Source organism: Pan paniscus, chromosome X, assembly GCF_029289425.2.
Source record: "Pan paniscus chromosome X, NHGRI_mPanPan1-v2.0_pri, whole genome shotgun sequence".
NCBI classification, from domain to species: Eukaryota; Metazoa; Chordata; class Mammalia; order Primates; family Hominidae; genus Pan; species Pan paniscus.
In genome coordinates, this window is record NC_073272.2 from 93,350,314 (window position 1) to 93,365,848 (window position 15,535).

Consider the following 15,535-nt stretch of genomic DNA (forward strand, 5'->3'; position numbering starts at 1 on the left):
TTGCCTGCTGTCTCTCCATCTTTTTCAGAAATGCCAATGAATTGTAAGTTTGTACCCTTTATATAATCCCATATTTTGTAGAGATTTTTTCATTTTTTAAATTATTCTTTTTATTTTTATCTGTCTGCATTGATTTGAAGGAGCAGTCTTCAAGCTCTGAAATTTTTCACTCAGCTTGGTCTATTTTGTTATTAATGCTTCCAGTTGCATTCTGAAATGCCTGTAGTGAATTTTTCATTTCCAGAAGTTCAGTTTTGTTCTTTCTCAAAATGGTTATGTCATCCTTCAACTCTTTGACCATTTTACTTTTTTCCCTGGATTGGGTTTCAACCTTCTCCTATATCTCTGTGAGCTTCCTTGTCATTCAGTTTCTGAATTCTACATTTGTAATTTCAGCCATTTCAGTTTGGCTAGAAATCATTGCTCAAGAGCTAGTGGGGTCATTTAGAAGTAAGAAGACAGTTTGGCTTTTACAGTTGCCAGAGTTCTTGTGCTGGTTGTATCTCATCTGTGTGGGCTCATGTTTCTTTAATCTTTGGAGTTGCTCTCTTTAGGATGGTGCTTTTTTCTTTCATATCCTTTGATGCCCTTGAGGGTTTAACTGTGGTATAAGTTGGGTTTAGTGGATTGGCTTTGTTTCTGTATGCTTTCAGCAGGCCAAGGCTCAGCTCAGCACTCTTGTGCTGCATACTCTCACCCTGGGGGCTAGGACCAGGCCTGCAGCTTTGTTCCCTGACCTCTTGAGTTTAAGCACCTGCTGCACTGGAGCGATGGAAGTGTTCTCAGTTCATGGGCAATAATCCTCTGATTTGGGTGGCCATCAAAAGTGCTATGGTGGGGCAGTGGTGGGCCCCCATGCATGCAGTAGTGGGGGATCTGTCTGCAAAGGTGGGTAGGCAGAGTCTGCCTGTGAAAGAGCTATAATAGTGGGCACTGGTGAATGTTTTGGCTAGGGATCTGAGGCCATGCTGCAAGCAGGTATGTCCAGGGAGAAACCCTGGGAAAGGCTGGCAAATGAGGGAGTGTTCAGATCAGACTGGCCTCATCCCATGGGCAAGATGGCCCTGTTCTGTCCAGTTCCAGCAGCTAACAAAGGCTCAATCTTCCTAGGGGATGGGAACCCATGACAGTGCTCAACTACAGCCTTTCTGGTACCAAACACTCTGGTCTTTCTGTAGGAGTTCTGTTTCATCCAGCTCTCCAGGCAGTTCTCACTGCCAGCTCAGATGTCTGTGGAGGTTGTCAGTTCTGTTTCTTACATAGCTATGTTAACAATAAAAAAAAAATTGTGGGTTTCTTTGTTTTGGTTTTTGGTTTTTAGAGACAGGGTTCTCATCATGTTGCCCAGGCTGGTCTCAAACTCCTGATCTCAAGCAATCCTCCTGCCTTGACTTCCCAAAGTGCTGGGATTACAAGCATGAGTGGCAAGGCCTAATCAAAAAAGTGTGTTAAAAACAAGTTATGAAAGGTATTTGTTAAAACTAGTTGCTAGTTGCAATTGTCTGAGGCTTAGTGTTCATAATTATTCTTCCTGGCCACTGATTACATAAGTTCCCTCATGCATGGAACTGACACTGTTTCACAATTTTTAAGGCAAAATAGTTTTCTCAATTTTCCTCTTAATCATCTCAATTTTAGGGTTTTGTCTGTTTTATTTGTTTTGCCTTTGTGATAGCCCTTTTATCTAAATTTTCCCATTTTCAAAATTGTTTTCAGTTTGGCAATCATTCAGGTCAGGATGACACTGTGCAGGAAAGAAGTTTCTGCCTAAATGCGAGAAGTAATTACCCAGCAGAGTTACATAATTAGACAGTAAGTTTTGTTGTGTGTCATATATGTAGCTATAAGAAGATATGAGAAGAGACTAAAAATTTTAATTTATGCTTCCGTCATGTTTCTCTATGTTAAGCTTCTGACTGTCTAAGTTGGGAAGACATTTTATACACAGATAAAATCTATTTAAAGACAAAAAATTAATAACAAATGTATCCTAAAATAGCACCTGGAACATACAAATATAGATGAAAGAAAGACCTTATTCAAGGAAGGTTTGCTCAGTCCTCTGATGGTACCTGATGTCAGGTTTATAGAATCCTTGGATCATGCTTCTTTCTTTCTGAGACAGATTGAAGGACATTACCACAGTACTACATGGATACGTAAAACACTAAGGCATACATTGAAGTTAGTGAGGTAAGATGTGGAGGCAGTAATACTCATTGATAAGAGGGTAGCTACAATCTTAACCTAAAGAATATCTCAACACATAACCTGACTAAAACTTCTGCATTAGCAATGCTTTTGCAAGACTTTGAAAACTCCTGTTGAAATGCATGAGTCAGATAGGAGTAAAAATCATTAACTCATTAACCAAATATTTATTTAATATACACTATACACTAGGTCCCCTGCCTGGTCTTGTTGGTACAACAATGAACAGAACTTGGTCTCTGACTTCAAAGATTTTCAAGCCTGGTAGGGAAAATGAACAAATAAATGTGCCATTACAATTTAAGGTTAACAGTGTAGGTAAAGGTTATGAGCCAAGTGTAGGTGGCTATAGAATTACAGAAGAGGGCCACCTAACTCAAAATGAAGGCTGAGTATTTGGGTCAGAATGGCTTCCAAGAGGAAATAATGTGTGAGCTTAGAGGAACAGCACAGATAAGGTTTAAATATTGGGTAAGAGATAGCTACATAAAATAATTAAAAACAGAAGGGAACTTTCAATAATAGCACATTTTACTAAATAAAGAAGTATTATATAGGTATAGAAACTAACAGACAAGCAAATCGAGAGCTACACATGGAGTCATATGAATACACACATGCAAACAAGTAAAAGTCATTTCATATTTTGGTTCCTTGGCATACCATTTAAGGTCAAGCGCACAATTTTTGGCCCTAATATTTCTTCGCAAGCTCATCTTCTACAATCCCACTCCCAGTCCTAAACTTTCTCAATGTAGATAGTATTTTCACCAGAAAACAGAATTCTTAAGTAGTTCTAATTTTGTTTTTTTTGTCAGGGGGTGGGATTTATGGTTTTTAAAAAATTTCTTCGTCCTCAGGATTTTCAACTATTTAAGCCCTTATGAGTTCAGAACTCTATTTAAAAAAAAAAATCACATTCAAAAATAGCACATTTAGGCCAGTCGCAGTGGCTCACACCTGTAACCCCAGTACTTTTTGGGAAGTCGAGGCTGGCGGATCACTTGAAGTTAGGGGTTCGAGACCAGCCTGGCCAACATGGTGAAACCCTGTCTCTATCAAAAAATACAAAAATTAGCCAGACATGGTGGTGTGTGTTTGTAATTCCGAGCTACTCAGGAGGCTGGGGTAAGAGAATCATTTGAACCCGGGAGGCGGTGGTTGCAGTGAGCCAAGATTGCACCACTGCACTCCAGCCTGAAGACAGAGTGAGAGCCTTTCTCAAAAAATAAATAAATAAATAAATAAATAAATAAATAAATAAACAAACAGCACATTTAAGGCATTAATTGTACACCTGAATGATGTTTGATATGACATTGCATTGTTCAAAGAAGAGGTGTATTGAATATCAATGTATTCTTAAGGCTTCAGAGCCATTGCATCATAAGGAGAGAGAAACTTGGAAGGATGTTTTGGCAGTGTGCTTTGCCATCTGGCTAACACTTGTACTGGAATGTGTGCTGTCAACAATTTAAATATGACAGTTGCGATGCATTTGCTTATTTTTTCTCACATGATATTAGAAAGAGAATACAAAAATCCTAATGAGATGCTATTATGCATAGCTAGAATGGCTGAGATTTAAAAGACTGGAAATGCCAAGTCTTGGCAAGAATGAGGAGCAATTGGATCCCTTATTCATGGCCAGTGAGAATGAAAATGGGTACATCCACTGTGATAAACAGTTCAGTAGTTTATTAAATTGTTAACCATACATGTACCATATGATCCCAGGTGGTCACACACACAAAAAGAAATATATGTCCATATTAATACCTTATGTGAATTTTCATAGTGACATTATTCATAACAGCTACAAACTGGAAACAATTCAGCTCTCCATCAATAGAAAAGGGATATGAATTTAAAAATTGAGTTATATCGGCCGGGCACGGTGGCTCACGCCTGTAATCCCAGCACTTTGGGAGGCCGAGGCAGGTGGATCACAAGGTCAGGAGGTCAAGACCAGCCTGGTCAATATGATGAAACTCCATCTCTACTAAAAATAAAAAAAAATAAAATTAAAAAAATTAGCTGGGCATGGTGGTGCACACCTGTAGTCCCAGCTACTTGAGAGGCTGAGGCAGGAGAACTGCTTGAACCTGGGAGAGAGAGGTTGTGATGAGCCAAGATCGTGCCACTGCACTCCAGCCTGGGCAACAGAGGGAGACTCTGTCTCAAAAAAAAAAAAAAAAATTGAATATATCCATACAATATACTACTACCTGTTAGCAAAAGTGTCCAGCATAAATAAATCTTAAAGGTATTATACTGAATGAAAGAAGCTAGAAACTGAGGCCTGCATATTGTATGATTCTAATTTACATGATATTCTAGAAAAGGCAGAACTATAGGGATAAAAAACAAATCAGTAGTTTACAGAGCCTGGAGTTTAGTAGAATATGTTTACTACAAAGAAGCACAGGAAACGTTCTGGGGTAATGGAAATAGTCTTCTCATAATTATAATGTTGACTGCATGGCTATATACATTTATTAAAACTCACCAAACTGTGCACGTGAAAGGGAAATTTTTATTTTGTATAATTTATACCTCAAAAGATTTTTTAAAGAAGACAGCAGCCCTGAAGTGTATATTTTCTTGCTATCTCAAATAATCTGTAAAAAAATAGCATCATAGAAAGCTGGGTGAAGTAAACCTGTAACAATTAGCTCTGTAATTTACAACCAGGTATTTTATTCTCTTCATTCCTTAGTAATAAGTCAGGTAGTTAAGGAGGCACCTCCAGTTTCTAGTCAGGATGTTTGGTAAGCAATGGGCTGGACTACTGTAGGCCTCATGACTTATTAAGAAAGAGAGCAAGAAAACATGTAGCTGCAGTATGGCATAGAATTACCATATATCAGTAATATTAAGTGTTTTTACAAATGTGGGTTGAGGTTTTCAGTGGGTTGTGAAATCAATTTAGCAAGTCACAATACATCTTTTTAATTTTAAAATAGAGTGAAAGATAATTAAAAGTATAACAGTACATCACAAGTGGTAAGAGTAAGTATTGCTTTGTGGAAATTTTGGTTCAATATGCATGTGCATGTGTGTATATTGGTAAATACACATATATAATGGAAGTACATACATATGTGTATTGCATGTGTATATAGTTAATGAGTCAATATATAAAGTATACTTCTTACTATATATTTCAGTCACAAAAGTTTAAAATTTGAATGCTAGTGCTACACATGGCAATAGATCCTTGAGTGTTGATGTGGCTGCTCCCAAACCTAATGGGATAAAAGGCAGAAAGTCTGCATCTTAGACGTGTCTGACTTGGCCAGGTCCTCATTCTGCATGACCATCAAATATATGATGTGTTTCTGTGAAGAACTACTAGAGCAAGAAGGACTAGCACCCACCAACTGATTTGTATCCTTGTTGATTTTGGCTCACTAGGGATTGGTAAGAGCCTTGCAATCCAGCAGCCCAGAAGTTTGCTTCTTAAACAGCTATTTGTCAGAACCCAGAGCTAATAAGGTTACAAGGACTAACCTAAGGACAAATGGCCAGTTGCCCCTATAGTATGAAAAGCATGAAGTTTTGCATTGTCCCTCACCATAGTTTTCTTTTGAAATTCAACATTTCTATGAGGAGACTACTAACGATACTCGATATACAGAACTTCTTGACTGGTAAGTATTAGTATATATTATACTTGCTTTTTCTGGAATGGAAGAGACCCAGTGTAGCAGAAAGGCACTTTATGTCTAAGAGATAAGAGAAATGGAAAGTCTGGCAAAAAAGATGAAAAGATGAAAAGATGGGCTGCATCAAAGGCCGCTTTCACATAATTCGTATTTTTATCCAGAGCTACTTCTAGAAGCAGTTCAATTAATTTTTCCGGTGAACTAATGACTATTGTTGTTGCTTATAGTTATGGCAGCTAGCTATCTTTAAACAAAAATATATGAACCTTGTAATATATTGATTACAAGGAATATTGGATTAGCAAGTAGAGTATCTATGCAACTCCACCTCCTCATCCAACTGTGAATTATTCCAAACATGGCCCTTAATATCATCTTTAAATACAAAAGAGAACATATTCCAAGTACAAGGGAAGAACAAGCTTCCCGATGATTAAGCATTTAATTGGGTCAAAATTTTCTGATGGACACCACAATATATATTAAAACATTTCTTTCTTTCATTCTCTTCCTTAAGTGAAAATCACCATTGCAGTAGCATGGAATAATAATTGTGTGAAATTCTAGTCAAAACAAATAAAAACTTTGTTTCTAGATTATCTTATTATGATGATACTGATTCAATTTATTAAGACTCTATGTTATGATTGGATCGAGTTGATGCTTATCTCCTGAATTAAAAGTGAAATGTTCTAACACGTTTACCTATGTAACAAACCTGCACATCCTGCACAGGTAAACCAGAACTTAAAATAAAAATAAAAATAAAGATTAAGTCCTTTTGCAAAAAAAATATAATAGTAAAGTGTTCTAATCATGTGTTATTCTGGGTGTACCTACCTCTATATCACTTCAAGATGACTAGTGTCACTGGTCTCATGAGACTAAGCTACCTAATAGATGGTAACCTATTTTCCTGAAATGTAAGTTCCTTCATTGCAGGGGGAGGGTCTGATCCCTCTCTGAATGCCCAGTGTCCCGGGTGTATCTGGCACAATGGAGAGGAGCAACGAATGTTTTTGAATTAATTGTTGCGACTGCTTTATATAAGTGTACTGAAGGAGAAAGAGATAAGAGGAAATGATAATATCTTAAAAATGAGTTATAGTCAAAGACAAGAGTTTTGGCCAAAATGGAAACTAGTCTGGGAAGACTGTCAAGAAAAGTGGAATATTTTGATTCTTCAGTCAAAAAAAAAGGAAGGGAGTGTATAAATGGTTAACTTTTTTCTTATTACAAACTAATGTGCACTGTTTTTCAGGAGATTCTGGAACAAGACATGCAGTTATGTTAATGTACGGAGTAGAGAACAGCAAACGCTTGAGTCGTACAACTGTGCTTTCTCCTCAGCTTGTGGCAGGCAGAGGAGGGCACTGGGGTCTAGGGCTGCTGGCAGTGACAGAAGGGACACCAACTCCTGATGTTTCTTTAATGTGTAGGCAATCATGATTCTGGATGATTCACTCATGCTATATGGACAGAGAGGTAGGAGAAGGAAAACAAATTGTGTGTGTGTGTGTGTGTGTATGTTTGTACTGGTCATATAGCTAGTACGAACTCCATGCATTGATTTAATTTTGATGTGTTTTATTTTCTCCAAACACTCGTAAAGGCAGTTTGGTTCCTCTGTTACCTTCTCTCCAAAGACAAACAAATAGACAAATGAAACATACAACACATCCCTTCCCCCATTGTGACAAAATGAATAATTATATCTGGACTTTTGCCTTTCAAGTTGTCTTGCAAAGTGATTGCTCAAAAATACGAGTTCTCACTGTGAAGCTGCAGGTGAATGTGGTCTTGAATTCCTAATGAGAACATGCTGCAGTCCCTTTTCAAGCAAAATCTTTCCTGTATGCAGAATGAGGATCAGCAACGTTTCTTTCTCTAGTTTTTTACAGGAAAGCAATTGAGGGTCAAGGGAGAGGGGCAATCAATGTAGAGGCTTTAGCAAGCAATTAACTCTTTCAATTCCCAGAAAGCCTTAAAGCCTACTGTCTAATAAATCATAGCTAACATTTTTTGGGTGCTTAACAAATGTCAGGTCCGTTTGTAAGTGTTCAAAATAGATGTTTTTTTTTAAATCATCATAACTGTAATAAGTTTCTAAACTGACAACCGAACCTAGGTAGTCTGACGCAGAGCACTGGGTATAAAGCCCTGTGCATATTGCCAGATACATAAGCTTTTGGTTCAGGTAGCCATGAATTAAACTGTGGCCTTTGCCAATTGCAGGTTTGCAACTTTAGGCAGGTAACCTGATTTACTGTATTTCCTCATCTGTTAAACAGGAAAAAAAAAATACTTAGATCACAGACTTGTCAAGGTTTAAGTGAAATAAACCTCACAATTAGCATTTAGCACAGTGTCTAACACCCAGTAATTCCTCAATACATGGTAAAAATTATTATATGCAATGGAATCCAATCATATATTTATTACATAAATCTTTAAGGAACACCTGCATAGGGAATGTTGATGATGTTATATAGCTAAGTAATGGCTAACTCATAAAGGGCCTCATCCACCTTGCTCCCAAAGAGGAATATTGTGAATATATTTGCCTTTTAAAAAGATAATTCTGGCAGTATAGTACATGGAGACTGACCTTTGACACCCCCCCGCAACCCTCAAAAACAATCAGGATACTGCAACAAAAGTCCAGGGGATAAATAGGACTTGATATAAGGTAGTAGCAGTGGGACGGAGATGAGAGAATACATATGAAGTATCTTAATGGGATAGTGTTGAAGAGACCTGAGCATTGTTTGGGTATGTGGAATGAGGAGGTGGAACTAACACAGATATCACTCAGATTTCTGGTTGGAGAGATTGGGGATCATTGTTTTTATTAACTGAAATAAAGAACACAGGAAGAGGAATAGGTTTGTAAAGGAATAGCTGTACTTGGGTAAAGAAGACAAATTTTATTTTGGACAGATTGAAATAGAGTTATTTGTGGGACATCTGGTAAAAAGATGTGCAGTGGACAATTGAAAGTATAAGCTATTGCTCTGGAAACAAATATATGGCCTGAAGAGATATATTTGGAATTTCTTAGCATATATGTTGAAATATTAGATGTGATCAGGATCAAACTAAGGCCTGCTTTTTGAGACAAGTAGGCTGAGAGCAAAGTCTTGGGACACATCCATATGTAAGAGGTAAGCAGGGTTAGGGAGAAAAAAGATGATGAAGGAAATCATGAAAGAACACTCAGGGAAGTCAGAGAAAAAAAAGTTCAAGTGCAAAATGCATAATTTGTTATAGGCAAGAAGTTTAAAGTGGTCAGAGGGAGCAACATCACATATTGTAGATATCAAATAAGTTAAGAATTGAAATTTCATCATTGGATCTGGGCACATGAATGTGCAGGATATCTTCTGTAGATGTCTCTGGATACACTCTTCACCCTTCTCCACTCTGCTCTGATCTGTACATCTTCAGCAGATGTGTATGAATGGGCTTTGATTCAGGTTCAAGTATTGGGGAGTCCTTGTAGGAGTTCTGAGGGAAGGAGCAGGGTGACGTTTGAATATTTATTTCCTCGTTACCTCCTTGTGGTTAGCACATGCTGGATTTTTCCTGACACAAAGTCACAATTCCTGTCAAGTGTCCATTTCTAGATAGCTTTCTCTATTTCCAGGTTCTGGTAACTGAATCCTTCTCTTGCCCCTTCAGGTTTAAGGGTGGTAAAGCAACCCCAATGTTACTGAGGCTGGTATTTTGCAGTTGTTTTTCTACATGCTGCCCATATTTTTATAAATAATCAATGGATTAAGTTAGTATCAAATTACCAAAATTTAGGGTGGAGTTTATTTTCTTCTAATTAATACAAGGAGAAGGTTTTGATGTAGAAGTTGGGGCAAAGGCTAGACTGGATGGAAATGTAAATGTAAGGCAAAGAAATGGAAATAGTGGATACAGAAGATTCTTCTAAGGATGATAGTTAAGGAAAGTGGAGAGAGCGACTAGTACCTGGAAATGGAGCTTGGAAGCTCTAGGGTTTAATAGTTTTAATGTGGGAGAGACTTTAAAATATGTATAGGCCAAAGTGTATCAGCCAGAAAATTTAGAAGGATAGATTGAAGATAAAATAAAAGGGGAAAATTACTCTTACAGAAAGATTTCAGAGGAGACAGGAAGGGATGTAACCCAGAGCACAGGCAGAAACATTCATCTTTGAAAAAAAAGAAATTGAATCAACAGAAATAAAGGTTTATATAGATAGAGGTAAGTCCTCAGGTTAGGAGCAGAGAAATGCAGTAGTTTTTGCCTAAAAACATCTAATCACCTCTGAGATGAGTAGAGAATTGTGAAGACTTAGAATAGACAATGTGGGAAATGGAAGAAGAATCTTTCCAGGAACACTTGAACAAATAACAATGCTTTGCTGAGAGCTCGGCTGTGGTTGGAATCCATAAGTTTGTGGCTGAATCAATACTCATATTTATGGGGAAATAGCCCATTTTAATGAGCTAAGGCGGGAGTGAGGGAGTTACTAGATTGTATTGATTTAGGTTTTGAAATTTTCAGGTAAATATTAGTTAAAATTCACAGAGAGAAGGAAGTGAAGAATGCTAACATAAGAGTAGATGAAGAGACAGATCATAGGGTCAGCGATGAAGAGGGAGGAAACTGATATTTAAACAAGGCTGATGACTTGTGGAAAAAGGAGAGGCTAAAGGAAGTAGGCAGTTAGGGGAAGAAGGACATAAATATATAAAGTATATATGGGAATAGGAACAATAACATGGATGTTGGCATGTTGGTGTTCAGTGAGGCCGCCCTGAACAATGACACGGTCCAATGTCAACCAAAAGGTAAATGAATTTGATTTACAAAATATGCAATTTAGGCTGGGCATGGTGGCTCATGTCTGTAATCCCAGCACTTTGGGAGGCCGGGGGGGGGTGTGGGGCAGATCACGAGGTCAGGAGTTCGAGACCAGCCTGACCAATATGGTGAAACCCCATCTCTACTAAAAATAAAAAATTAGCCGGGCGTGGTAGTGCACGCCTGTAATCCCAGCTACTCAGGAGGCTGAGGCAGGAGAATCGCTTGAACCCGAGAGGCGGAGGTTGCAGTGAGCTGAGATTGTGCCACTGCACTCCAGCCTGCGTGACAGAGCAAAACTCTGTCTCAAAAAAAGACAAACAAACAAAAAAAACATACAATTTAGTATCCTCTTATCTTACATTTTTCTATTTTCTCCACATTGTTTTGAGACTCTTATTTACTAATTTGTATATTTTTACTATTTCCTAATTAGATACACATTTATATTAATGCTATTAATAGGAAAATGTATTTTTCCTGAATTAAGAGCTATTTATTAAAACTTAGAAACATGTTATATGCATGCTTATTAATAACATCAAGTGCCACTTTTAATAGTCCCTATGAGAGAAATATTTTACTAATATCTCTTCCTCTTTGAATTTTAAAATTGGGCAGATTATTTTATTATATATAATATTAGATGGGCTTTTTTTTCCTGCTAGCATTTTGTACCCTGCTAAGTATTAGTAATCTCTTTTGATTTATTCATGATTAATGAATGCCTGACCAATTGGTAGCATAAAGAAATGTAGCAAGTACTAGTTGAAGAGTCTCAAATATTCAATAAGATAGATGTATAATAAATGTTATTTATGTAATTCTTAGCCAGAGATTAAAGGTAGAATCTTACTGCTGAAGAAAATGTTTATTCTCTACCCTTTTTATTTTCTTCCATGTACAAGGAGTTCCATTAGTGACTTATCTGAACAGTGAATTTGGGAGAGGGAACTGAGTGTGTGCAGCTCATCCATTACCTCACTCACCCTCTTTGGGTTCTGTCTGCATGTGCTTTGCATGAAGGACATGCCCCTGAAAGCAAGGCCTCCATGTTCCATGGCTACCTATTGTCTGGACAGATAAGTCTGCGTAATTCAGGAATTCAGTGTTAAGAACCATGCTTTTCCTCTCATATTAGTCATACTCTCCAATATCAGTTTTAGAAGTTATAAAGGGGTCTTTTGATGTCAATCTGCCTCACCTCTCTGCTTCTATTTCTTACTTAGTTTTGATGCTAAGAGCGGCCCTGTAAAGGCATCATGGCACAGTGGTTAAGAGCAAACTGTGAAGTTAAACTGCCTGATTTTGAATACCACTTATACCACGTACTAGCAAGGTGATTTGTAGCATTTTACTTCACTTTGGTGTCCATTTATTTCCTAAACTGTAAAATGGAGATGATAATAGCACCTATTTCATAAAGTTGTGAAGATGAAATGTGATAATACTTTTAAATGCATAGATATGTGCCTAGAACCTAGAAGTACTCAGTGAATGCCTAGAAGTGAGTTATTATTATATCCATTTTAGAGATAAAAATCAGAAGTTCAGAAAATGTATATTACTTGCCAAAGGGCACCTGGCTAGTAGCCAGACATAGGATTCTAACCTAGCTCCTTCGGGTATCAGAACTCTGACATATTTTGCCATACCTATGTATCTTCTTAGCAAGGCCTGGTTCATCTATCTTGGTTTAGATATTGTATTTCATTACTCTGTTAGAAAAAAATGCATGAAATCAAAACATCCAATCCACTTGGAAGCAAGCCCACTTTCGTGTTGTCTCTGGTGAGAAATCCAGTGAAAATATGGATAATTGTCTCATTTATTTCCAGATGCTTGTGTGACAGCTTAAATTTACCTTCATAGTACTTAATATAGTTGTACCCTATGGTCCCTTGCCACTGCAAGTGTGGGCAGAATCAGCAGCATTTGCAACACCTGGGAACTTGATAGAAATGCAGAATCTCAGGCCCCACACCAGACCTACTGAAAAAGAATTTGCAATTAAAAAATTCAGTAGATTCAGATGTATATTACTGTACGAAAAGTACTGCTTGCTATAGTCACTCAGTGCAAATTAAATGTGTTTTTGACATTACATTTTCTGTATATTTACAGTCAAATTTCAACAACTCTATCTATCCTATTTGTATGCGTGAGGATTTAGGCAAGATTTCATGTTGCCCAAGCACTTGGGCATCTAAATACTAAACTAGACACTTATTTTTAAGAAAAAGGTAAATAGTCAAAGATCAGAATTTCTGTATGGCAACTCAATCTCAAATCACCACCATTCTTAATTTCTACTGAACATTTGTGGAGTATAATTATAATTGTTTACGCTTTGAATATTACTTGAATATGTGTTGTTAAAGTGTTAGGAAAATGTGAATCACTAATATAGCACATTCTTACTTTCAGAGCTCTGCTGAATGTTTCAACTATTTCTTTTAGATTTTTCAGTGAAGGAAACTATTGCTAATAACTGAGCATTTCCTGCCTTTCTCTAGCATTCAAGCAAATAAATCCATAATGGATGCTGAAATAGAAAAGTAGAGATTCTAGCTGGGGGTTGGTGGTGCTACATGACAGTTATTTTCTACAGTAAAATGATTGCATAGTTTCTCCATACATTTCTTAAAATCTCTCCGAAATTCAAATTGTAAAAACAGATCTTCATTAAATTATTTTTCATGAGATTTTTATTCACTGTATTAGAAAGATATTGCAACATTTGCATAATTATTTCACTGAAAATGAAAGACTACAAATCAGTGTTTCATAATCCAGTTTTTAAGTCAAAGACAGCTTGACAGCTCATTGATTTACAAATAAAGCTTAGCAGCTTACAAAGTGGCATTAAAAATGACCCCAAAACACAGTTTAAAGGAAATTACCATAATAGCAAAAATATAGACTCACTAAAGTAAAGTGAGGTTGATTTCGTAACCTTTCAGAATTTTGTTTTTATCTGTTTATGAAGTTTTTAATTTTTAAAATATTTGGTAGATTTTGAACAAATTTCACATATATATAAATATAGTAATAAATGTATCGGCCAGGAGTGGTGGTTCATGCCTGTAATCCTAGCACTTTGGGAGGCTGAGGAGGACGGATCACGAGATCAGGAGTTCGAGACCAGCCTGGCCAATACAGTGAAACCCTGTCTCCACTAAAAATACAAAAATTAGCTGACATGGTGGTGGGCGCCTATAATCTCAGCTGCTCAGGAGGCTGAGGCAGGAGAATTACTTGAACCCAGGAGGCGGAGGTTGCAGTAAGCTGAGATCATGCTACTACACTCCAGCCTGGGCGACAGAGCAAGACTCCATCTCAAAAAAAGAAAATAATAAAAAATAAACATATCGATATATATATTCATATTGTAATTAATATATTAATTGCAATATTTTACAATTTTTATATATTAGAACAAGTAAATGCTAAATGTTACAGAACAATTAGTTGATAATTGTACTTCTAGACAACCAGGCTTGGTTATATGGCAGGGTTATATAGTCAAAATTAAAATCCCTTTCATCAAGAAGTATAGTCTTTAACAAAGTTAAAGGGTGAACAGTGACAACAGCCAAAGAAACATTATATGAAAAGAAATATTTGTAAGGGGAATATAGCGTAAATTCACTGCTGAACAGAGATATATTCAGATTGTTAATGCCTTCCAAATATAGAGCATGATAAGGATTTCACATACATAACCTTATATGATTTTCCAAATATCTTGTGGATGGCACTAGCTAGACAGATGATTTTGCAGAGGAGGAAACTGAGGCTGAGAGGTTAACCAATTTGTTCAGTCATATGGCCAGCGAATGGCAGACTAAAGCCAAATTAGAATTATCTAAATCCCAATGTAGTGCATGTTTTCACTATTCTGTACTGCCTTTCCAAAGGCTAAGTGATTGTGAATAGTATCATTAGCAGGGCTTTATTTGTCAAGAACATGAGACCAGTATTTTTATGGTTCTAAAATAGCGAGTAAGTATTCGCTTACCCTCTTACACCTCCAAATCTACATAAGAATACAAAGGTTTGTTTCTATGGAAAACAGGTCACAAACCTTGCTAGGTCCTTGCAAACACCAATTAAATGCAAACATATTTACAGTTCTGCAGGGAGTATTAATATTACTTTACACAGAAAGGAAAAGTAGAAAGAGGGATGGGGAGGCTGGGTGCGGTGGCTCACGCCTGTGATCCCAGCACTTTGGGAGGCCGAGGCAGGTGGATCATCTGAGGTCAGGAGTTCGAGACCAGCCTGGGCAACATGGTGAAACCTTGTCTCTACTAAAAATTACAAAAATTAGCCAGGCCTGGTGGTGGGTGCCTGTAATCCCAGCTACTCAGGAGGCTGAGGCAGAAGAATCCCTTGAACCTTGGAGGTGGAGGTTGCAGTGAGCTGAGATCATGCCACTGCACTCTAGCCTGGGTGACAAAGTGAGACTACGTCTCAAAAAAAAAGAAACAGGAATGGGGAAAGAGAATTTTAAGTGTCTATTTTGTGTTAGATGCTATTCTAGCTAGCCACATACTGATGCTATCTTATATTTTCAATAATTTCTACAGGCATCATGCAAAGTTGATAGAAAAGTTTTTGCTCTACTGATTGTGTAGATGAGCAAAGTAAGGCACAAAGGCGAAGTGACTTCTCTAAGGTCGTAGAGTGAGTGGAATCAGAACTGAAAACTGACCTCTGGACTCTCAATGCACAATTTTTTCCAATATCTTCAAGATGAGTGTTTTACCAGAGCTTCTTATAATAAAAGGACAATGACAAAGGAGAATCCAACGTGC